At 42.0% G+C, this 23,987-nt stretch overlaps 1 protein-coding gene across 1 annotated transcript in view; it reads left to right on the top strand.

Moving 5' to 3' along the window:
• LOC135516909 (3',5'-cyclic-AMP phosphodiesterase 4B-like) overlaps positions 1-23,987 on the top strand; it is a 123,393-nt gene that overhangs the window by 1,138 nt on the left and 98,268 nt on the right. The gene's annotated exons all lie outside the window — the stretch shown is intronic.

Raw genomic sequence — 23,987 nt, forward strand, 5'->3', positions numbered from 1 at the left:
TTGTGGTTCATTACCGCCACCTACTGTACTGGAGTCCTTGCTTAAAAATGGACCAATAGAAGTAGAAGAGGGGCTCCTACAGATGCAGGAACGCCCTGAATTGCGGGCTGCAATTGCACCCTACACAACTCACGTAACAACATTTCATTCCATAATCGTGTGCAGGTTGACGTTTATTGGAATGAATCTTGTCCTTGAGGCGGAGCTGAGCGATTCTCACTAGATGGGCCAGCTGCAAAGTCAATTGGCTATATAGGCTATTTTAAATTCATGAAAATAAAAATGATTTTCAGGTTAGGGTTAAGCATAAGGTTTGCAGTGTGGTTAAGGTTAGGTTTAAAATCAGATTTTATGACTGCCAGCTAGTCACTACCCTGCAGAGTTGCTTCCAGTAGCCGACATGAGTCATTCCAATAATTGGCAACCTGCTAATCTTGTGTTGGCTTTGTTTTGTTATTTTGCGCAAGTCCTTCACCTAAAGTAGTGTAAATCAGTGCAATTTACAGAGTAGGCTACCATTAGGGAGAAGAATGAGAGAAGCCAAGTTCATTCAAAGGTATGTGTGCACGGTGAGTGAAAGCGGTAGAGAAAGGCATTGTGTTATATCAGATCACGTCACTCCTAGATGATGCTTATCTCTCAACCGATCTGTCTTGTAGGATGTCTTTGTTTTACACCCGTGCGGAACTGGTTAGGTCAAGGTGTATGTTGATTTTTGTCTAACCCCACCAGACCCGTTCGTTCATGACATGCAGGTTAAATTGGCAAATCCGACTGTGAACTAATGATTCATTTGGTGATGGGTTGAAACACTAGCCTGCTGTTGCTGGCTAATGTTATTTTACCTGAAAAGCATTGTGTGTGTGTGTGTGTGTGTGTGTGTGTGTTTTTTAAATGCTCTATCTGTAGAAGTTGGACTCGTTTTGAGCCATACAAAATCATGCGTTCTCTACTCTGACAATTAATCCACAGATAAAAGGGGTAACCTATTTTAAAAAAATTTTTATTTCTTATGCATTACCGCCACGTGGAACTCCAGTCAATCACCCACGTGGGTTTGTATGTTGAAATATGTTTTACCTCCTTGTGGCTTTGAGTCAGTGACTCTTATCACGGAGAGAAATTGGAGTAGATGGGAGTGGTGGGACTTGCAGACCGTCAAGCATCTAAAATAGGACCAAGTTTTATTTTAGTGCCTGGCTACGCAGACGCCCGTTGACGTGCACAAGCAGTTTGGATGAAATTGAATAATGATTGTATGCGTACATTTATTTCTCAATGCTCGCACACGCAACTAGGCCGGTTTACTCAGCTTGTCCCTCAATGGACCAGACAAAATTCTCTGGTCTGATTTAACCAATATTGAACTATTTGGCCTGAATGCCAAGTGTAACTTCTGGAGGAAATCTGGCACCATTCCTACAGTGAAGCATGGAGGTGGCAGCATCATGCTGTGGGGATGTTTTTCAGTGGCAGGGACTGGGAGACCAGTCAGGATCGAGGGAAAAATGAACGGAGCAAAGTACAGTGATCATTGATGAAAACAACCTGTTACTGAACACTTAGAACCTCAGACTAGAACCTCAGACTGGGGCTACAGTTCACCTTCCAACAGGACAATGACCACAAACACATAGCCAAGGCAACGCGGGAGTGGCTGTGCAGCGACGCTCCCCATCCAACCTGACAGAGCTTGAGAGGATCTGCAGAGAAGATTGAAACTCCCCAAATACTGGTGTGCCACACTTGTAGCATCATACTCAAGGCTGTAATCACTGCCAAAGGTGCTTCAACAAAGTACTGAGTAAAGGATGTGAATACTTATGTGATGTTGTTTTTGCATTTCTAAATTTCTAAACATTTCTAAACTGTTTTTGCTTTGTCATTATGGGGTATTGTGTGTAGCTTGAGGATTATTATTTAAAAATACATTTTATAATAAGGCTGTAACAAAGTCAAGGGGTCTGAATACTTTCTGAATGCACTGTACAATGCCTTCAGAAATTATTCATACCACTGGATATATGCCACATTTTGTTGTTACAGACTGAATTCAAAAGTTATTTATTTTCTACCAACAATACCCCCTGATGCAGTCAACCTGTTTTTAGAAATGTTTGCACATTTATTGAAAATATCAGGGGTGCGTGTGGAGCCCCTCCTATACTCCCTGTTCACCCACGACTGATGACACGACAGTGGTAGTCCTGATCACCGACGACGATGAGAGAGCTTACAGGGAGGAGGTCAGAGACCTGGCAGTGTGGCGCAAGGACAACAACCTCTCCCTCAACGTCAGCAAGACAAAGGAGCTGATCGTGGACTACAGGAAATGGATGGATGCCCCAATTCACATCGACAGGGCTATAGTGGAGATTCTTAAGAGCTTCAAGTTCCTCAGTGTCCACAACACTAAGGACCAAACATACCAACACAGTCATGAAGAGGGCACGACAACACCTATTCCCTCTCAGGAGGCTGAAAATGTTTGGCATGGGCCCTCAGATCCTAAATTTTTACAGCTGCACCATTTGAAAGCATCTTGACTGGCTGCATCAATGCTTGGTATGGCAACTGCTTGGCATCTGACCGCAAGGCGCTACAGATGGTAGTGCGTACGGCCCAGTACATCACTGGGGCCAAGTTCCCTGCCGTCCAGGACCTCTATACCAGGCGGCATCAGAGGAAGGCTCTAAAAATTGTCATAGGCCAGCCACCCAAATCACCCAAATCGGTTCTGTTTGCTACCGCACGGCAAGCGGTACCGGCGCACCTAGTCTGGGACCAAACGGCTCCTGAACAGCATCTACCCCAAAGCCATAAGACTGCAGAACAGTTCATTAAACTGCTACCCAGACTTTCTGATTTTTCACCCCCTACCTGCATATACATAGTACTTGAATCACCAAACCTACATGTACATAATACCTTGTACCCCAGTACACTGACTCTGTACCCCCTGTATATAGCCTTGTTATTTTGTGCCATTTTTATCGTGTTACTAGTTTTATTTTTATCTATGTCTTTAATTGTCTTTCATTCTAACTTCATTGTTCATTGGTAAGCATTTCACAGTAAAGTCTACACTTGTTGTTTTTGGCGCATGGGACAAATGAAATTGTATCTTTTGTAGTGACTGGGTGTATTGCTACACCATCCAACGCGTAATTAATAACTTCACCTTGCTCAAATGGATATTCAATGTCTGCTTTTTTATTTTTGACAATTTACCACTAGGTGCTCTTTGCGAGGCATTGGAAAACCTCCCTGGTCTTTGTGGTTGAATCTGTGTTTGAAATTCACTGCTTGACTGAGGAACCTTACAAATCTCTGTACCACACAAACACACAGATAAGAGGTAGTCATTCAAGAATCATGTTAACACTTGTTCAACACTATTATTGCACACAGAGTCCATGCAACTTATTATGTGACGTAAGAAAATGTTTACTCCTGAACTTATTTAGGCTTGCCATAACAACGGGGTGACTGAATACGTTTTTAGCGCTTCCATTTAATTAATTTGTGAAAATGTCTAAACATAATTCCACTTTGACATTATGGGGTATTGTTTCACTGGCCAACACGCAATCTCAATTTAATCAATTTTAAATTCAGCTATCAACACAACAAATTGTGGAAGTAATCCAGGTGTGTGAAGGCACTGTACTGTTCATGAAGCACAACTCCTTAGCTAGATGTGAAATGGTACGACTAAGACGTCCCTAACCGAAACACATGAACATTTATTTAGCAATTCGTAATTTTAGCTTTGCTTAATTCAGCCTGTTTTGAGGATGAAATTGGGTTCATTTAGGCTACGTCACCTAGGTAATATTTTCGAATGTCATACAGCATGTTGTTGCCAAACTACTTTCAAACTATCCCGTTACCCTTTGCAATATATGTGACAGATCAGTGTAGGCAGAATCGACGCGCTGACAACTGGGGGGGGGGAAAGGTGTATCCCTAACACGCATGCGGTCGTGACTGAACTGGGTAAATCACTGGGGGGGGAACATCTGGGATGTAGGGGTTACTGTACTGAGTGTGGGGACCCTTCATGTCTTAGGCATCTAATCATCCACTTTTAATTTGGTCATTCATCAACCCCTGATAAAATAGGCTAAACATTGAAATAAAATAAGTGTGTTTTAAAGATTAACTCCAGCGATTTATTTTATTTTTTTATTTTTTTATATATATTTTTTAACTTAGTTAAAAAAAACATCAAGTATATAAATACACTAAAGTGCAAAACGTTTTGAATGAAGTTATTGCCTACCGTTATTGGTAACCCAGGAGCATTATTTTGGACAAAGTCTACCTGTACAGCCAAACTGAAAAATGCCACCTAGATTAGAGGTCTACCGATTTTAATTAGGGACGATTTCAAGTTTTCATAACAAACGGTATTTTTGGACACCAATTTGGCTTTTTTTATTTAAAAAATATATTTTTTTTTACGCCTTTTTAGTTCATCTTTATTTAACTAGGCAAGTCAGTTAAGAACTGGGCGCCGACAGAGATGGCCGCCTCGCTTCGCGTTCCTAGGAAACTATGCAGTTTTTTGTTTTTTTACGTGTTATTTCTTACATTAGTACCTCAGGTCATCTTAGGTTTCATTACATACAGCCGAGAAGAACTACTGTATATAAGATCAGCGTCAACTCACCATCAGTACGACCAAGAATATGTTTTTCGCGACGCGGATCCTGTGTTCTGCCTTACAAACAGGACAACGGAATGGATCGCATGCAGCGACCCCAAAAAACGACTACGAAAAAGAGGGAAACGTAGCGGTCTTCTGATCAGACTACGGAGATGGGCACATCGTGCCCCACTTCCTAGCATTCTTCTTGCCAATGTCCAGTCTCTCGACAACAAGGTTGATGAAATCCGAGCAAGGGTAGCATTCCAGAGGGACATCAGAGACTGTAACGTTCTGTGCTTCACGGAAACATGGCTCACTGGAGAGACGCTATCCGATGCGGTGCAGCCAACGGGTTTCTCCACGCATCGCGCCGACAGAAACGAACACCTTTCTGGTAAGAAGAGGGGTGGGGGTGTATGCCTTATGGCTAACGAGGCATGGTGCGATGAAAGAAACATACAGGAACTCAAATCCTTCTGTTCACCTGATTTAGAATTCCTCACAATCAAATGTAGACCGCATTACCTACCAAGAGAATTCTCTTTGATTATAATCACAGCCGTATATATCCCCCCCCAAGCAGACACATCGATGGCTCTGAACGAACTTTATTTAACTCTTTGCAAACTGGAAACCATTTATCCGGAGGCTGCATTCATCGTTGTTGGGGATTTTAACAAGGCTAATCTGAAAACAAGACTCCCTAAATTTTATCAGCATATCGACTGCGCAACCAGGGGCGGAAAAACCTTGGATCACTGTTACTCTAACTTCCGCGACGCATATAAGGCCCTGCCCCGCCCACCTTTCGGAAAAGCTGACCACGACTCCATTTTGCTGATACCTGCCTACAGACAAAAGCTAAAAAAAGAAGCTCCCACGCTGAGGTCTGTCCAACGCTGGTCCGACCAAGCTGACTCCACACTCCAAGACTGCTTCCATCACGTGGACTGGGACATGTTTCGTATTGCGTCAAATAACAACCTTGACGAATACGCTGATTCGGTGTGCGAGTTCATTAGAACGTGCGTTGAAGATGTCATTCCCATAGCAACGATTAAAACATTCCCTAACCAGAAACCTTGGATTGATGGCAGCATTCGTGTGAAACTGAAAGCGCGAACCACTGCTTTCAATCAGGGCAAGGTGTCTGGTAACATGACTGAATACAAACAATGCAGCTATTCCCTCTGTAAGGCTATCAAACAAGCTAAGCGTCAGTACAGAGACAAAGTAGAATCCCAATTCAACGGCTCAGACACGAGGCATGTGGCAGGGTCTACAGTCAATCACGGACTACAGGAAGAAATCCAGCCCAGTCACGGACCAGGATGTCTTGCTCCCAGGTAGACTAAACAACTTTTTTGCCCGCTTTGAGGACAATACAGTGCCACTGACACTGCCTGCAACGGAAAAATGCGGTCTCTCCTTCACTGCAGCCGAGGTGAGTAAAACATTTAAACGTGTTAACCCTCGCAAGGCTGCAGGCCCAGACGGCATCCCCAGCCGCGCCCTCAGAGCATGCGCAGACCAGCTGGCTGGTGTGTTTACGGACATATTCAATCAATCCCTATACCAGTCTGCTGTTCCCACATGCTTCAAGAGGGCCACCATCGTTCCTGTTCCCAAGAAAGCTAAGGTAACTGAGCTAAACGACTACCGCCCCGTAGCACTCACTTCCGTCATCATGAAGTGCTTTGAGAGACTAGTCAAGGACCATATCACCTCCACCCTCCACCCGACTCCCTAGACCCACTCCAATTTGCTTACCGCTCAAATAGGTCCACAGACGATGCAATCTCAACCACACTGCACACTGCCCTAACCCATCTGGACAAGAGGAATACCTATGTGAGAATGCTGTTCATCGACTACAGCTCGGCATTCAACACCATAGTACCCTCCAAGCTCGTCATCAAGCTCGAGACCCTGGGTCTCGACCCCGCCCTGTGCAACTGGGTACTGGACTTCCTGACGGGCCGCCCCCAGGTGGTGAGGGTAGGTAACAACATCTCCTCCCCGCTGATCCTCAACACTGGGGCCCCACAAGGGTGCGTTCTGAGCCCTCTCCTGTACTCCCTGTTCGGCCACGCACGCCTCCAACTCAATCATCAAGTTTGCGGACGACACAACAGTGGTAGGCTTGATTACCAACAACGACGAGACGGCCTACAGGGAGGAGGTGAGGGCCCTCGGAGTGTGGTGTCAGGAAAATAACCTCACACTCAACGTCAACAAAACTAAGGAGATGATTGTGGACTTCAGGAAACAGCAGTGGGAACACCCCCCTATCCACATCGATGGAACAGTAGTGGAGAGAGTAGCAAGTTTTAAGTTCCTCGGCATACACATCACAGACAAACTGAATTGGTCCACTCACACAGACAGCATCGTGAAGAAGGCGCAGCAGCGCCTCTTCAACCTCAGGAGGCTGAAGAAATTCGGCTTGTCACCAAAAGCACTCACAAACGTCTACAGATGCACAATCGAGAGCATCCTGGCGGGCTATATCACCGCCTGGTACGGCAACTGCTCCGCCCTCAACCGTAAGGCTCTCCAGAGGGTAGTGAGGTCTGCACAACGCATCATCGGGCATTTGGCAATACGTCCAACTGGCTCACAACCACAGACCTAACATCCGGCTTCTTCACCTGCTAGATTGTCTGACACCAGCCAATCGGACAGCTAATGAAACAGGAGTATTTCTGTCTATAATAAAGCCATTTTGTGGAGAGAAAGTGGGTGAGCCTATGCCCACCCATTTGTCACACCCTGATGTTTCATCTGTCCTTGTGCTTGTCTCCACCCCCCTCCAGGTGTTGCCCATCTTCCCTATTATCCCCTGTGTATTTATACCTGTTTTCTGTCTGTTGCCAGTTCGTCTTGTTTGTTCATGCCTACCAGCGTTTTGTCTCAGCTCCTGACTTTTCCCTAGTCTGTCCTGACCCTGTACCCGCCCGCCTGACCACTGCCGGTCTCTGATCCTCTGGATTATTGAACCCTGTCGTTTGCCTGCCCCTGTGGTTACAATAAACATTGTTACTTCACACAGTCTTCAATTGACTGATATCCTTTATATGAATGGTAACTCATTGAAATTGTTGACTGTTGCGTTTATATTTTTTGTTCAGTACAGAAAACAGGAAGGCAGAGTGCGTGTGCATGCACACATTCTCGCCTGTCACTCATTCACACCCCCTCAAAGATTCCAAGCAGTGGATTGGTGTAACTGTATTGGTAGACAATCTACCCCTGTCTAATGCTTTTACATTTTTGATGGAATTGAAGGCTAGTGGCCAGGGCTAGCAAGAAATGGGATGCAGCTCAAAATGACATAGTTAACCACTGACCTCTCGTTTCCAAGAAGTTTAGGATATCGATTGCTATGCTTTCTAAACTCGCAATAATTCTGAACTGCTGAAATTACTGCAATATACATTGAGTGTACAAAACATATCTCCACTTTTAATGTGCTCATCGCTTTTTATATAATTTATTTTCTCTCCATTCCCTTTATTGAAAAAGTACTGTATTGCATTTGTTAATTCACAATTACCACTGACCTTTTTTTTTGCTTTTATGACAAAAATTCAAAGATTCCACATCACCAATGAACTATCATGGTCCAAACATACCTAGACAGTCATGAAGAGGGCATGACAACACATTTTCCCCCTCTGGAGACTGAAAAGATTTGGCATGGTCCTCCAAAAGGTTCTACAGCTGCACCATCGAGAGCATCCTGACCGGTTGCATCACCACCTGGTATGGCAACTGTGAGGCATCTGACTGTGAGGCACTACAGAGGGTAGCGCGAACGTCCCAGTACATCACTGGGGCCAAGCTTCTTGCAATCCAGGACTTCTATACCAGGCGGTGTCAGAGCAAGGCCCTAAAAAATGGTCAAAGACTCCAGCCACCCTAGTTAGACTGTTTTCTCTGCTACTGCATGGCAAGCGGTACCAGAGCGCCAAGTCTAGGACCAAAAGGCTCCTCGAACAGCTTCCACCCCCAAGCCATTAGACTGCTGGACAATTTACATTGACACCCCCTTTGTACACTGCTGCTACTCACTGTTTGTTTGTTACGTTTGTTTGTTACCTATGCATAGTCACTTTGCCCCCACCTACATGTACAGTTTACCTCCATTAGCATGTACCCCTGCACACTGACTCGGTACCGGTACCCCCCGTATATAGCCTCGTTATTCTTATTGTATTACTTTTTTATTTTAGCCTACTTGGTAAATATTTATTTTTCTTGAACTGCGCTGTTGGTTAAGGGCTTGTAAGTAAGCATTTCACGGTAGGTCTACACTTTGTATTCTGTGCATATTCGGTTGTATTCGGCGCATGTGCCAAATAAAGTGTGATTTGAATACAAAGGTTCCTCAACGGATTTAAAAAAATCCCTTTCCATAACCACTCCGCATGAAAGAGGAAGAAATTGACATGCTCTGATCAGGTGAAAATGTATTTAAAAAAAGAAAAGGCCTACCTGATTACTTCTTATCCCTTGCGCAAATAGCCTACAGCTGTGTCTGTCTGGCTGGAGCTTACTGGGTAGGGCCCCGTATATTTTATACATTGTTGCAAGCTTCACGCAGACCCAAGTTTAATAGATGATACAATGTTTCAAGTTCCTTGCAGACAAGGCCGTGCGCGTAGCCAATGTGATTATTAGGTTATTTATTTTCATCTGGATAGTTTTTTTTGTTGGCTTCATGTAGGCTATTTTTACATATTGGCAATAGAAGTTACTTTTTAGATTTTCATCATTTTCATTTAGATTGAATTTTGAATAACCACATGACATTGATTTTGATAAATTAAACTGTACCACAAAAACGTGCATATGAAAATCATAACATGCAGATCAGTAGAAATGGTACGATAACTCGGAAAAGGTGTGCCTTTTGCCTGCTGGTGTAGTCTATTACCGGCAACTTTAGGAGCATAATGGACTTTAGGAGCATAATCTTTGCAGTGGGACGAGGAGGGTCAGGTTGGGAACAGGTTATTTTTTTCTTCTGGTTAGTCTATATTGATCTCTGGCTCCCTATTTGTCTATATATTTTTTTTTATTGCATTGCTTAAAGCATCAGGCAAAGTAGCCTACATACACCCTTTGATTGAATACAATCAACTATGTCTATAAATACACATTTTAAAATTTGGACCAATCGATTGGTCAAAAGAACAGATTGCTTTTTTGTTGTTGTTGGACAGCCCTAATTCATATCATACTGATGTAGGAAATTAATTTGAGCCAGTTTGCTACAACAGTAAAATAATCCTGTAGCAACATGAAATGTGGATTATAATTAATGGACTTCTTTGTAGGGGTTGATACATTTTTTTTGTTAGGGCAAATCATGTCTGAAATTTCAAAGTGGTAATTCTAAACTTCAGAAGTCTTTTTTAAAACGCATCACTACATGTTTGCATTTCCTGCAAATTAAGATGTTACACATTTCAGGCTGCAGTCCAGCTTTTTAAATTACATGCATTTGCTTTCACCACTTTTTCAGAAAAATGACCATACGATAAGCATACCATAAGATATGGTAAAAAACAAATGGATACAGGTGCCTTAGAGCATGTTTGGCCCCTAGGAGAGGCATTTACTGTTTTTATCTTGTTCTGTATCAATACGAAACCCTTTCCATGGAGGTTATTTCGGTAATATTACAAATTTACCACTTTTTATTGATTTAATAGCAAGTAGTTTAGTGACTTTCAGTGTCCGAGACGAGAAAAATATATACATTTTACTCATCCAGAGCTAAGCTTTAGCAATGATGCGAGTTATGTGTAGGATATACAGTGCCTTGCGAAAGTATTCGGCCCCCTTGAACTTTGCGACCTTTTGCCACATTTCAGGCTTCAAACATAAAGATATAAAACTGTATTTTTTTGTGAAGAATCAACAACAAGTGGGACACAATCATGAAGTGGAATGACATTTATTGGATATTTCAAACTTTTTTAACAAATCAAAAACTGAAAAATTGTGATTACAGCTGTAAGTCGCTTGGGGTATGTCTATCAGTTTTGCACATTGAGAGACTGAAATTTTTTCCCATTCCTCCTTGCAAAACAGCTCGAGCTCAGTGAGGTTGGATGGAGAGCATTTGTGAACAGCAGTTTTCAGTTCTTTCCACAGATTCTCGATTGGATTCAGGTCTGGACTTTGACTTGGCCATTCTAACACCTGGATATGTTTATGTTTGAACCATTCCATTGTAGATTTTGCTTTATGTTTTGGATCATTGTCTTGTTGGAAGACAAATCTCCATCCCAGTCTCAGGTCTTTTACAGACTCCATCAGGTTTTCTTCCAGAATGGTCCTGTATTTGGCTCCATCCATCTTCCCATCAATTTTAACCATCTTCCCTGTCCCTGCTGAAGAAAAGCAGGCCCAAACCATGATGCTGCCACCACCATGTTTGACAGTGGGGATGTTGTGGTCAGGGTGATGAGCTGTGTTGCTTTTACGCCAAACATAACGTTTTGCATTGTTGCCAAAAAGTTCAATTTTGGTTTCATCTGACCAGAGCACCTTCTTCCACGTGTTTGGTGTGTCTCCCAGGTGGCTTGTGGCAAACTTTAAACAACACTTTTTATGGATATCTTTAAGAAATGGCTTTCTTCTTGCCACTCTCTTCCATAAAGGCCAGATTTGTGCAATATACAACTGATTGTTGTCCTATGGACAGAGTCTCCCACCTCAGCTGTAGATATCTGCAGTTCATCCAGATTGATCATGGGCCTCTTGGCTGCATCTCTGATCAGTCTTCTCCTTGTATGAGCTGAAAGTTTAGAGGGACGGCCAGGTCTTGGTAGATTTGCAGTGGTCTGATACTCCTTCCATTTCAATATTATCGCTTGCACAGTGCTCCTTGGGATGTTTAAAGATTGGGAAATCTTTTTGTATCCAAATCCGGCTTTAAACTTCTTCACAACAGTATCTCGGACCTGCCTGGTGTGTTCCTTGTTCTTCATGATGCTCTCTGCGCTTTTAACGGACCTCTGAGACTATCACAGTGCAGGTGCATTTATACGGAGACTTGATTACACACAGGTGGATTGTATTTATTAGTCATTTAGGTCAACATTGGATCATTCAGAGATCCTCACTGAACTTCTGGAGAGAGTTTGCTGCACTGAAAGTAAAGGGGCTGAATAATTTTGCACGCCCAATTTTTCAGTTTTTGATTTGTTAAAGTTTGAAATATCCAATAAATGTCGTTCTACTTCATGATTGTGTCCCACTTGTTGTTGATTCTTCACAAAAAATACAGTTTTATATCTTTATGTTTGAAGCCTGAAATGTGGCAAAAGGTCGCAAAGTTCAAGGGGGCCGAATACTTTCGCAAGGCACTGTAGTTCCTTAAAATGACACACTATCTCTTTAACAAATGTGTGATGAACATATATTTAATGATGTATTAGAAAGAAGGGTATTCTCTTTCATTTAAATAACCGTACTTTCTTATTAAAATTGAAATAATGTTAACATTATGTTTGAACCCAGATTACCATTTCAGAGCCATAACTTTCAATCTGTGGAATATGATACTCTAGGTACCTTTTTTTTAAGATGAGGAGGACCTTTTATGGGTTGTGAAAGAAGAATTCACTTACAAAACAGTTCTGAGATCTGGGATGTGAGAACTTTTGACGCTCAATATCTCAGAACTATGTTTTGCGCAGATCGAACCTTTATAGTCCCATGGTCTCGATTTGTCATTATTTTTCAAAGTGGATACTGTAATAGCCAGAGGACGGCTATAAATTAAATGCTTCATGATTCTGACTGTGATAGATGTCTGGCCAGAAGCCCCAGCTGATCAGGATGCCATGCTTTCTGTGCAGCTACATCAAGGGAGCCTGAAGATGATTGATGTCTGGAATTTCTACATTACTGTCTGATGAAGAATATATGTCAGGGGAGTGAAAATTCGATCCCAGATCCCCACTGAGCTTCTGGCTGGTCTCTGATATGAAAAATAGCAAGCCTGTGGCAGTTGGAGCTGATGCACCATTGTGTATGCAGTATCAAAACATATGGACCGAGGGAATAATGTTTTTAGACTTTGCCTAAAGGCCATCTATGATGGATTTACACATGGATTATCATGGATGCACATTGCACACCTAACCCGGTTTCCTTCCCTAGCTGAAGCTTTGAGAAGTGCCTGGTAGGTCAGTCAAAGCTGCGCTCTGAATTATGTTCCCGTCTCTAGACATTTCGAGGGGCCGAGCCCTGATTTCAGTACGTCATCTCGTGGAATTGACAGAAATTCCCCATCCCTGGTCTCCTGTTTTGTCATTTCCCCATTATCCCTCTGTCTGTCATCAAGACTCACCCAGAGGAGGGATTTTAATCCATCAGGCAACACACTGTCCACTGCCATTGAATGAAGGTAATTGACAAGCTCACCCAGATGATAAATGTTCCTAACCAATTAGATTTCCTGCAGTGGGTTGCTGGGTCACTGAGCTACAGCGCTCTGCGTTAGCGGGACGGGTCGGCACTAAAAGCGTATGATGAATTAGTCCCTACTGTAACTACTCCTCTCTGAGTGGTAGAGTGGAATTGCCAATTTTCTTCCAGAAAAGTGCTCTACTAAATAGTTTTGGGGCCCAGAAAAGCTTATCTAGCCTAGCAGGTATGAAGTAAGTCGCTCTGGATAAGAGCGTCTGCTAAATGACTTAAATGTAAAATGTAAATGTAAGTAGGGCTGTGTCAATTATGGAATTTGGGGTAAGGATTCATTGTCATGCAAATAGCACGGTTATGGATGTAATTGTCATTTTTGTAGAAAAATGTTTTGAACTGGTAATGCATCTTTAAAACTTAGCTACGACATACCTAATGAATGCAACACAGCTTTGGTGATACCGTCTCAAAAAACGAATAGTTCTGACCTCTTTGAAATGTTGGAAATGAAGCTTCTCCACCCAACCGTGACGGTCTGCTCATAAAATAATGACCAACTTTACACTCTTCATGTAAAAAAAAAAAAAAAACTGCTATGGGGAAACAACATCTTCTTTATCAAATTCATTCCCCACTTCTCATAAAATGAATGTGGTAATACAATTATGACGATTGTTACGTATAATTGTTGGTGACACAATTATACAACAATTGTGCAAGCCCTAGTAGGAAGCCCATCCAATTTTCGTTCAGTTTCTGGGTGTGGCAACTCAATGGTCTACTGCAGAAAGGAATCCAAAACTAATCACATGTCCTCAAAATTGTTCTTGTCATTGGGAATGTGGAACTGTCAAGCTTATTGGCTTGCTCTGGGACTCATGTGGAGGTGTCAGGTGTTAGTCAGCCTAGAGCGCTGTAGATTTACAATGACAAAACGATTTTTGAGTGCCATTGTGGCACCCATAGTTCCAAGATCATTACATTCTACTAAGGATGTAAATGACAATGTTATTGTCATGGAAAGTTTGGCTCCAACATGGTCAACACTAGTTAACCAAGAGATACTGGGTTGTTTTCTGAACAGTCCTGTCTCTGGCAGTGCCCCGGAGGAGTCTCTTGGCCAGGCTGTGCTATATACCGTGGCCGTCATCTGTGATCTCATCTCGCAACTGCTACTCTCGCTCTGTCTCTGTCTCTCTCTCTGTGTGTCTGCCTGTGGCTTACATCTCCCTGAGTCTGTGTGTTGGCATGTAGAGATGCATTTTGGAAACACTCATTGACGTCTATAACATTTATCTGTCTTTGGACTCATGGTTATAATGCCATGTTTTGAGTGGCCTACAAAGGTAATGTGTCATGACCCTTGCCTTTGTCTGTTGTGATGTGCATTGCAGTCAGTGCGTTTCTGCTGAAATTGATTAGGCTTACATAGGATCAATGATCCATGGTAAATTGAATTAACAACAACAAAAAATCAGTCAAGGTCAATTGGGATAAAATGTCCAATTAATTGTCTGGAGGCAGTTGACATTGGGATTGATAGCCTATGGTGATTTAGATATTTAGATATGTTGTTAATGTATTATGTATCACTCTTGCTGCTGGTGATTCTCTGATCCACCTCTAGAGATGACACCATTCTGTATACTTCTGGCCCTTCTTTGGACACTGTTAACTAACCTCCAGAAGAGCTTCAATGCCATACAACTCTCCTTCCGTGGCCTCCAACTGCTCTTAAATGCAAGCAAAACTAAATGCTTACTCTTCAACCGATCCCTGCCCACACCTACCCACCTGTCAAGCATCACTACTCTGGACGCTTCTGACTTAGAATATGTGGACAACTACCAATAGCTAGGTGTCTGGTTAAACTGTAAACTCTCCTTACAGACTCACATTAAACATGTCCAATCCAAAATTAGATCTAGAATCGGCTTCCTATTTCGCAACAAAGCATCCTTCACTCGTGCTGCTAAACATACCCCTGTAAAACTGACTATCCTACCGATCCTTGACTTCGGCGATGTCATTTACAAAATAGCCTTCAACGCTCTACTCAACAAACTGGATGCAGTCTATCACAGTGCCATGCGTTTTGTCACCAAAGCACCATTTTTCTACCCACCAGTGCGACCTGTACTCTCTCATTGGCTGGCCGTCGCCAAACCCACTGGCTCCAGGTCATCTATGTCTATGCTAGATAAAGCCCCGCCTTATCTCAGCTCACTGGTCACCATAGTAGCACCCACCCGTAGCACGTGCTCCAGCAGGTATATTTCACTGGTCACCCCCAAAGCCAATTCCCCCTTTGGCCGCCTTTCCTTCCAGTTCTCTGCTGCCAATGACTGGAACTAATTGCAAAAATCACTGAAGTTGGAGACTCATATCTCCCTCACTAGCTTTATGCACCAGCTGTCAGAGCAGCTCACAGATCACTACACATGTACATAGCCAATCTGTAAATAGCCCGTCCAACTACCTCATCACCATATTGTTATTTATTTTGCTCCTTTGCACCCCAGTACCACTACTTGCACACTCCTCTTCTGCACATCTATCACCCCAGTGTTTAATTTGCCATACTGTCATCATTTCGCCACTATGGCCTATTTATTGCCTCATCCCCCCCCCCTTATCCTACCTCATTTGCACACACTGTATATAGACTTTTTCTATTGTATTATTGACTGTTTTTTTTACTCCATGTGTAACTCTGTGTTGTTGTTTGTCACACTGCTTTGCTTTATCTTGGCCAGGTCGCAGTTGTAAATGAGAACTTGTTCTCAACTAGTCTACCTGGTTAAATAATAATACCATCCTTCAAATTGTATAACATTTAACAGGTTTCCCCATGATACAATTATCAATTTATTTGAAGAGAAATACATACTACTTTAGACAATGTTAAAATTAAAAGATGTGTCTGAGTAATGTTTTAACCATCATAAGTCAATCATGGGATAATGCTAAAACCCTTTTGTGGGGAAAAACTAATTCTGATTGGCAGGGCCTTGCTCCACAGTCGGTGGGCCTGGCTGCCAAGTAGGTGGGCCTATTCTCTCCCAGGCACACCCATGGCTGCACCCCTGCCCAGTCAAGTGAAATCCATAGATTAGGGCCTAATGAATTTATTTCTATTGAAGGATTTGCTTACGTAACTCAGTAAAATCTTTCAAATTGTTGCATGTTCAGTTTTATATATTTGTTCAGTATAATATGAACGCAATGGAACACAACAACCTATTTAAACTCCTTTGTTTTTGGCTTCACAAAAGCAATCTTTGTATGGGTGTGCAATGACCTTGACTGTGTGTTGGGCATTGACTCACCCTCTACAGGCTTTCTTTTTTGCACGTACTGTATGTCTTGTAACACTGTGACACACATGTAAAGTTTTTTTTTTTTTGCTTTACTGTAAACATATTAGGATTGAGGTCTCATCATCTTATCGCCGTATTGTCTCCGTATTGTCTCTTAGCGCCATTATGCATAGCAATGGATGTTTATTCATCCTAATGTTAGTCTTATTGCTTTGGTGCTATTTTCACAAGTATGTGGTGAATTTAGGACAAAACAACAAAATGTTAACACTTATATTCAAATCATTTTATTGTGCATTCATTTTGTTTTGGAGACATCTTTCACCACATAGCCGTTGATCCAAAATATACATTTGCAGTGAAATACCATGGGAACGTTTAATTTAATCACCAAAACACAATATAATGATGCATCTTCAATTGTGTTGTTTTAACAACCAGTTTCTCCAATAGCAAGATGCATGTTTCAAAATTGGCCTTTGAATGTAATATGCTACAATACTGTAAATGATAGGACATTACACTTTTCACATAAGGCAATACACTTGCAGTACCTATCAAAATGTCCATAATTTATATCCAATGTGTGATCAAAGGCACTGAGGTCCCGGGCAGCCCCCACTAGGCGGGGGTGGCCCACGAGTTCTGTAGGCCCATGCGCCTGTCATTAAAGCCTCCAAAAAGTAATAAACCTTTTTGTGACTGAAAGTGCCTCTGGCCTTTTTAATAATTTTTTTTAACGGATTTTGAAAGTATAAGGGGAATATGGGTGAACAAATGCCATGGTCAAGGTTACGATGACGCTAGTTCAATGGGTGGAGCTTACTCAGGTGTTCAAAGACTCATATCAGACCGAGAACCTAATGTTTCTTCGGTAGTTATATTATGAGCTTTAGTTTTAGAAAATTATCTCTCTGCTGAAGAGACAGTTACAGGGATGGTAAAAATTTGATTGCCGTAGCAACGTAAGGGAAGCTGGGCAGAAGGGAGTGGTGCTTCAAATGCAGCGTTTCTGTAACATTTAATTGAGCCTCATTCTCCTTAATTGTCGGCCTCAACACGTTGCGGAAACTGTATAGGAAGCTCTGGGGACAGGTCATCTGAATACTGGACTACCAATAAATTGGCAGATAGAAACAGATTAGCATCTTTACTGGACAACCGTTCTTGAGGGCTTGAACAAAGTGGTTTTCAATTTCGTTCTTTGGTGAAGCAGCATTTGAGTTGTGTGGTTGAAAACAACAGTCCCTTATCTCTGGTATAACTTGGCATGCGTCATTCAAGACTGAGTTAACATTTCGTGCAGCGCAATGGAATACTCAGTATAGATGGTGGAAACAGACCTGGGGAGTCTCAAGTTGGACTTAATTAGATTTAATTTAATTTACCTTGAATATTGCAGCACATTTGTGTAGGGTATTAGCCAGAGAGAACCCGCTGAGTTAAACAATAAATGGTGGCTGAATTTATCCTTAAGCCAACTACCTCAGTGATAGGCTATTTGATGTGTACTTTTGATAAAGTTCATGAGTAGCAGCTAAATACGGTATATTCAGTACATTCAGGAAGTATTCAGACCCCTTTTACTTTCTCCACATTTTGTTACGTTACAGCCTTATTTTAAAATGAAAATCTAAATAAAAATCTTCATCACTTCCCTATAATGACAAATCAAAAACAAGTTGTAATACATTTTTGCATATCTATTATATAAGGTAGACATAGTTGCGGGGGAAAAAAGCCATATCTCAGACTGGCCAATAAATTTGAAGATTAAGATGGGCTAAAGAACAGACACTGGACAGAGGAACTCTGCCTAGAAGGCCAGCATCCCGGAGTTGCCTCTTCACTGTTGACGCTGAGACTGGTGTTTTGCGGGTATTATTTAATGATGCTTCCAGTTGAGGACTTGTGAAGCGTCTGTTTCTCAAACTAGACACTAATGCACTTGTCCTCGTGCTCAGTTGTGCACCGGGCCTCCCCACTCTTTCTATTCTGGTTAGAGACCGTTTGCGCTGTTCTGTGAAGTGAGTAGTACACAGCGTTGTATGAGATCTTCAGTTTCTTGGCAATTTCTCACATGGAATAGCCTTAATTTCTCAGAGAAAGAATAGACTGACGAGTTTCAGAAAAAAGGGCTTTGTTTCTGGACATTTTGAGCGTGTAATCAAACCGACAAATGCTGATGCTCCAAATACTCAACTTGTCTAAAGAAGGCCAGTTTTATTGCTTCTTTAATCAGCTGTGTGGTTTTCAGCTGTGCTAGCATAATTGCAAAAGGGTTTTCTAATGATCAATTAGCCTTTTTTATAATGATAAACTTGAATTAGCTAACACAACATGCCATTGGAACACAGGAGTGATGGTTGCTGATAATTGGCCTCTGTACACCTATCCCATTCAAAAATCTGCTGTTTCAACATAAACAATGTCTACACTGTATTTCTGATCAATTTGATGTTATTTTAATTGACCAAAAAAATTGTGTTTCTTTCAAAACCAAGAACATTTCAAAGTGACCCCAAACTTTTGAACGGTAGTGTATGTTCATACTTTATGTATAAATAGTACCTCATAAAACTACATTACAGTATTAACTAAATGTACTGTATGAGACATTCATCCCGTATACAGTAAATGTGTATCCAAAATGAAGTTGCTGGGGGCATTTTGATATGCTTTTGATACTGCTTTACTAAAAATGCATTCGCCAATACAGTACTGTAATACCGTAATATATGCCATTTACGTAGCAGGCGCTTTTATCCAAAATGACAACAGTGAGTCAACACATTTTCGTATGTGACCCCAGTGGGAATCGAACCCACAATTCTGGTATTGCTAGTGAAAACTGAGCCACACAGGACCTTAACAATATATAAGTACCATGCATTACTGTAAAATGGAATACATGATTACAATACAGGTGGAAGGCGTTTGATTTTAATCCCATCATAAAGACTGCGCCGGAGGAGATGGGTGACATTTTACGTGCTCCTAACGTGCTCGATTGTATTTTTATGTTAGTTTTTTTTGTGTTTGTAAATTCATTTTTGTACTTATTTTGTACATAATGTTGCTGTTACCGTCTCTTATGACCGAAAATAATTTCTGGACATTTAGAACAGCGATTACTCACCATGAACTGGCAGAAGCTTTTTTTTTCCTTTAACAAGTCCAACGAGCCCGATGTGAACGACATACTGCTTTCCCTGGAACAGGCCCAAATCGCCGTCATTTGCATGAAGAGACGATGAAGAAAAAGAGGACTGGGGTCGGGCTGTCTTCTGAGAATTCATAGGCGATCAAAGAAAAAAACCCTGCCTTCCGTTCTACTATCTAACGTGCAATCATTGGAAGTTGTGGCTGAACGACGACATTATCAATATACTGTTGGCTGGTTATACGCTGTATCGGCAGGATAGAACAGCAGACTATGCATATATGTAAACAATAGCTGTTGCACGATATCTAAGGACGTCTCTAGGTTTTACTCTACCTCAGACGAGCATCTCATGATAAGCTGTAGACCACACTATCTACCGAGAGTTACATCTGTATTTTTCCGTAGTTGTTTACATACCACCACAGACCGACGTTGGCATTCAGACCGCACTCAATGAGCTGTATTCCGCCATAAGCAAACAGGAAAACGCTCATCCAGAAGCGGCGCTCCTAGTGGCCAGGGACTTTAATGCAGGGAAACTTAAATCTGTTTTACTAAATTTCTGTCAGCATGTTAAACGTGCAACCAGAGGGGGAAAACCTTTACTCCACACAGAGACACCTACAAAGCACTCCCTCACCCTCCATTTGCAAATCTGACCATAATTCTATCCTCCTGATTCCTGCTTACAAGCAAAAATGTAAGAAGGAAGCACCAGTGACTCGATCAATAAAAAAGTGGTCAGATGAAGCAGATGCTAAGCTACAGTACTGTTTTGCTAGCATAGACTGGAATATGTTCTGTCATTCTTCCTATGGCATTGAGGAGTACACCACCTCAGTCATTGGCTTCATCAATTGGTGTATCGACGACGTCATCCCAACAGTGACCGTACATGCATATCCAACCAGAAGCCAAGGATGACGGGCAACATCCGCTCTGAACTAAAGGATAGAGCTGCAGCTTTCAAGGACCCGGAAGCTTATAAGCAATCCCTCTATGCCCTCCAATGAACCATCAAACAGGCAAAGCGTCAATACAGGACTAAGATCAAACTGTACTGCTCCGATGCTCGTCAGATGTGGCAGGACTTGCAAACCATTACAGACTACAAAGGGAAGAACAGCCGAGATGCCCAGTGACACAAGCCTACCAGACAAGCTAAACTACTTCTATGCTCGCTTCGAGCCAAATAACACTGAAACATGCATGAGAGCACCAGCTGTTCCGGAAGACTGTGACCTCGCTCTCCGCAGCCGATGTGAGTAAGGCCTTTTAAACAGGTCAACATTCACAAGGCCGCAGGGTCAGACGGATTACCAGGACGTGTACTGCGAGCATGTGCTGACCAGCTGGCAAGTGTCTTCACTGACATGTTCAACCTCTCCCTGTCCGAGTCTAATACCAACATGTTTCAAGGAGACCACCATAGTCCTTGTGCCCAAGAACACGAAGCTAACCTCCCGAAATGACTACCTACCCGTAGCACTCACGTCTGTAGCCATGAAGTGCTTTGAAAGGCTGGTGATGGCTCACATCAACACCATTATCCCAGAAACCCTAGACCCACTCCAATTTGCATACCGCCCCAACAGATACACAGATGATACTATCTCTATTGCACGCCACACTGTCCTTTCCCACCTGGACAAAAGGAACACGCATGTGAGAATGCTATTCATTGACTACATCTCAGCATTCAATACCATAGTGCCTTCAAAGCTCATCAATAAGCTAACGACCCTGAGACTAAACACCTCCTTCTGCAACTCGATCCTGGACTTCCTGATGGGCTGCCCCATGTGGTAAGGGTAGGCAACAACACATCCGCCACGTTGATCCTCAACACAGGGTCCCCTCGGGTGCGTGCTCAGTCCCCTCCTGTACTCCCTGTTCACCCATGACTGCACGACCAGGTACGACTCCAACACCAACATTAAGTTTGACACAACAGTGGTAGGCCTGATCACCAACAACGACGAGACAGCCTATAGGGAGGAGGTCAGAGACATGACCATGTGGTGCCAGGACAACAACCTCCTCCTTACTGTGACCAAGACAAATTAGATGATTGTGAACTACAGGAAAAGGAGGACTGAGCAAGCCCCCTTTCTCATCGATGGGGTTCTATTGGAGCAGGTTAAGAGCTTAAAGTTCCTTGGTGTCCACATCACTAACAAACTAACATGGTCCAAGCACACCAAGTCTAGGTCCAAGAGGCTTCAAAACAGGTTCTATCCAAGCCATAAGACTTCTGAATATCTAATGAAACTGCTACCCAGACTATTTGCATTGCCCCCCCCCCCCCCCGCTTTCTTTTACGCCACTGCTATTCTCTGTTATTACCTATACATAGCCACTTTAGTAACTCTACCTACATGTACATATTACCTCGACTAACCGGTGCCCCTGAACATGGACTCCGTACCGGTACTCTCTGTATATAGTATCGCTATTGTTATTTTACTGCTGCCCTTTAACTACTTGTTACTTTTATTTCTTATTCATATTTTTTTTAAACTGTATTGTTGGTTAGGGGCTTGTATGTAAGCATTTCAATCTTGTTTTCAGCATATGTGATTAATATGATTTGATGTGTGCCACCCTCCTCCAGTCATGAAATGACATCAATCCAGACCAATGTCAGGCTTGGATTCCCCATGCCAAAAGCTCTTTCTCCAGGTTCATGAACAATGAGGATGTTAACTGTGATGTCAATGAGTGCCTGATTTTTCTTTTCATTCATTTAAGTTGAAAATGTAATATGTTGATAACCTCATGCTGTTCTATTGGTTGTCTTTCCAGTTTATTTCATTGTCTAGCAGCCAAAGGCATTGTCCTGGTCATATTAGCAACCCATGATAGTTGTTGCATCTTTAGATCTCCTCTCATTTCTAATGAATATTTCCATCTCTGTCCATTTAAACTGCTCGCATGTGTGGTGCGCATTTTAGAACTGCATTTTCCCACTATTTACATTTGCACCGTTCTAGGCCTACCGCTGTGTGCCCATTGCTGCGCTAAAAATGTGCAGAAATAATAGTTCAATAACATTTTAAGCTAAACATTCTGATCTGTTCCATCTGCCTTATTAATTGATATGGCATATACCTCCACTTCACTACTTTGATACACATCCTGGGGATTAAGAAGTGAATATACACAATGCCCACTGAAAAATAAGTGGGTATAGGGCGTATACCTGCATATACCCTCCACTACACCACTGGGCCCTCCACTATCACGTTGGGTCGAACATGCCTTGTTGCTTAATTGAACAATACATTTTATTTTTTGCATCAATGATTGTGAGATTTCTTCAATGATGACATCTTTGATCACAAATGGTAAAAAAATTATAGAAATGTTCATTTTCAGTACATTTTGATGGATAATGCAAGTATATTGCCTAATGTGAGTACTGAAAGTTACAGTACTGTAGGATATTACATTCAAATGCTTTTTAAATTTTTTATTTTTTACTGTTCCCAGATATAATTTATTCTGGCACAGATCTGGCCCACACACTGCCCACCATCAAATTAGAAACGTGTGGGCGAGCACACGCTGTAAAATGATTAATTCTGAAAGGTCTGGGCCATAATAGTGAAAACATATTGTAAAATAAAAAGGTGTGGCCCAAGTCTGGCCCACATACTGCACAAAGGTACAGCGGAGTTCCCACCTCGGTCCCTGGTCCAGAGATGGGACAGATGCAGGCTGACACACAGGTCCTATATGGGACTTCAATAAGCCAGCATTACACCAACTCTACTCCCCAAATTACATTCAGATACTCTGCTATTAAATGCTGTATTTAAACAAAAGAGAAGATAAACAAAAGACGAGTAGTTGCAGAATAAGGTCAAAACATTTTGATTTATTACAAGTTGCAACAGGGAAAATGAAGTGTAGAAAAAAGGCCTACAAAAGCCCATAAAAATGTTTTCAAAAATAAGTACCATTGACTGGAATTGGAGTTGTGCCACAAATGCTAAAAAATGTGACCATTTCAGGTAAACAAAAAGAAACCATGGCCTGCTATCATACCTTGTCCATAGACTGATAACAGGGTAAGGACATTTGGGTGAACAATCCATTTAATTACCGTTTCCCCTTCCCATGGAAAGCCCACTGGTGTTGATGGGGCTAAATGTTTTCTGTATTTAATTGCACAATAGTATAAACTATTTGTGAGCCCATTGTAAGTAGAAGGTGAGACAAGTGGGGCTTCGAAGGCTAAGATTATGTAAGAGAATTATTAATTCTGATCCATTGACTTTGAACTGTCTGTTATTCTGAACATTCTATTTCAACATTTGAACAGAGCAAACCATCAGTTATTAAACTAATGCAGTTAAGGAATAATAATTATAATAACAATTCCACATAGGAGTTCTAC

This window comes from Oncorhynchus masou, chromosome 3 (genome assembly GCF_036934945.1).
Source record: "Oncorhynchus masou masou isolate Uvic2021 chromosome 3, UVic_Omas_1.1, whole genome shotgun sequence".
Taxonomy (NCBI): domain Eukaryota; kingdom Metazoa; phylum Chordata; class Actinopteri; order Salmoniformes; family Salmonidae; genus Oncorhynchus; species Oncorhynchus masou.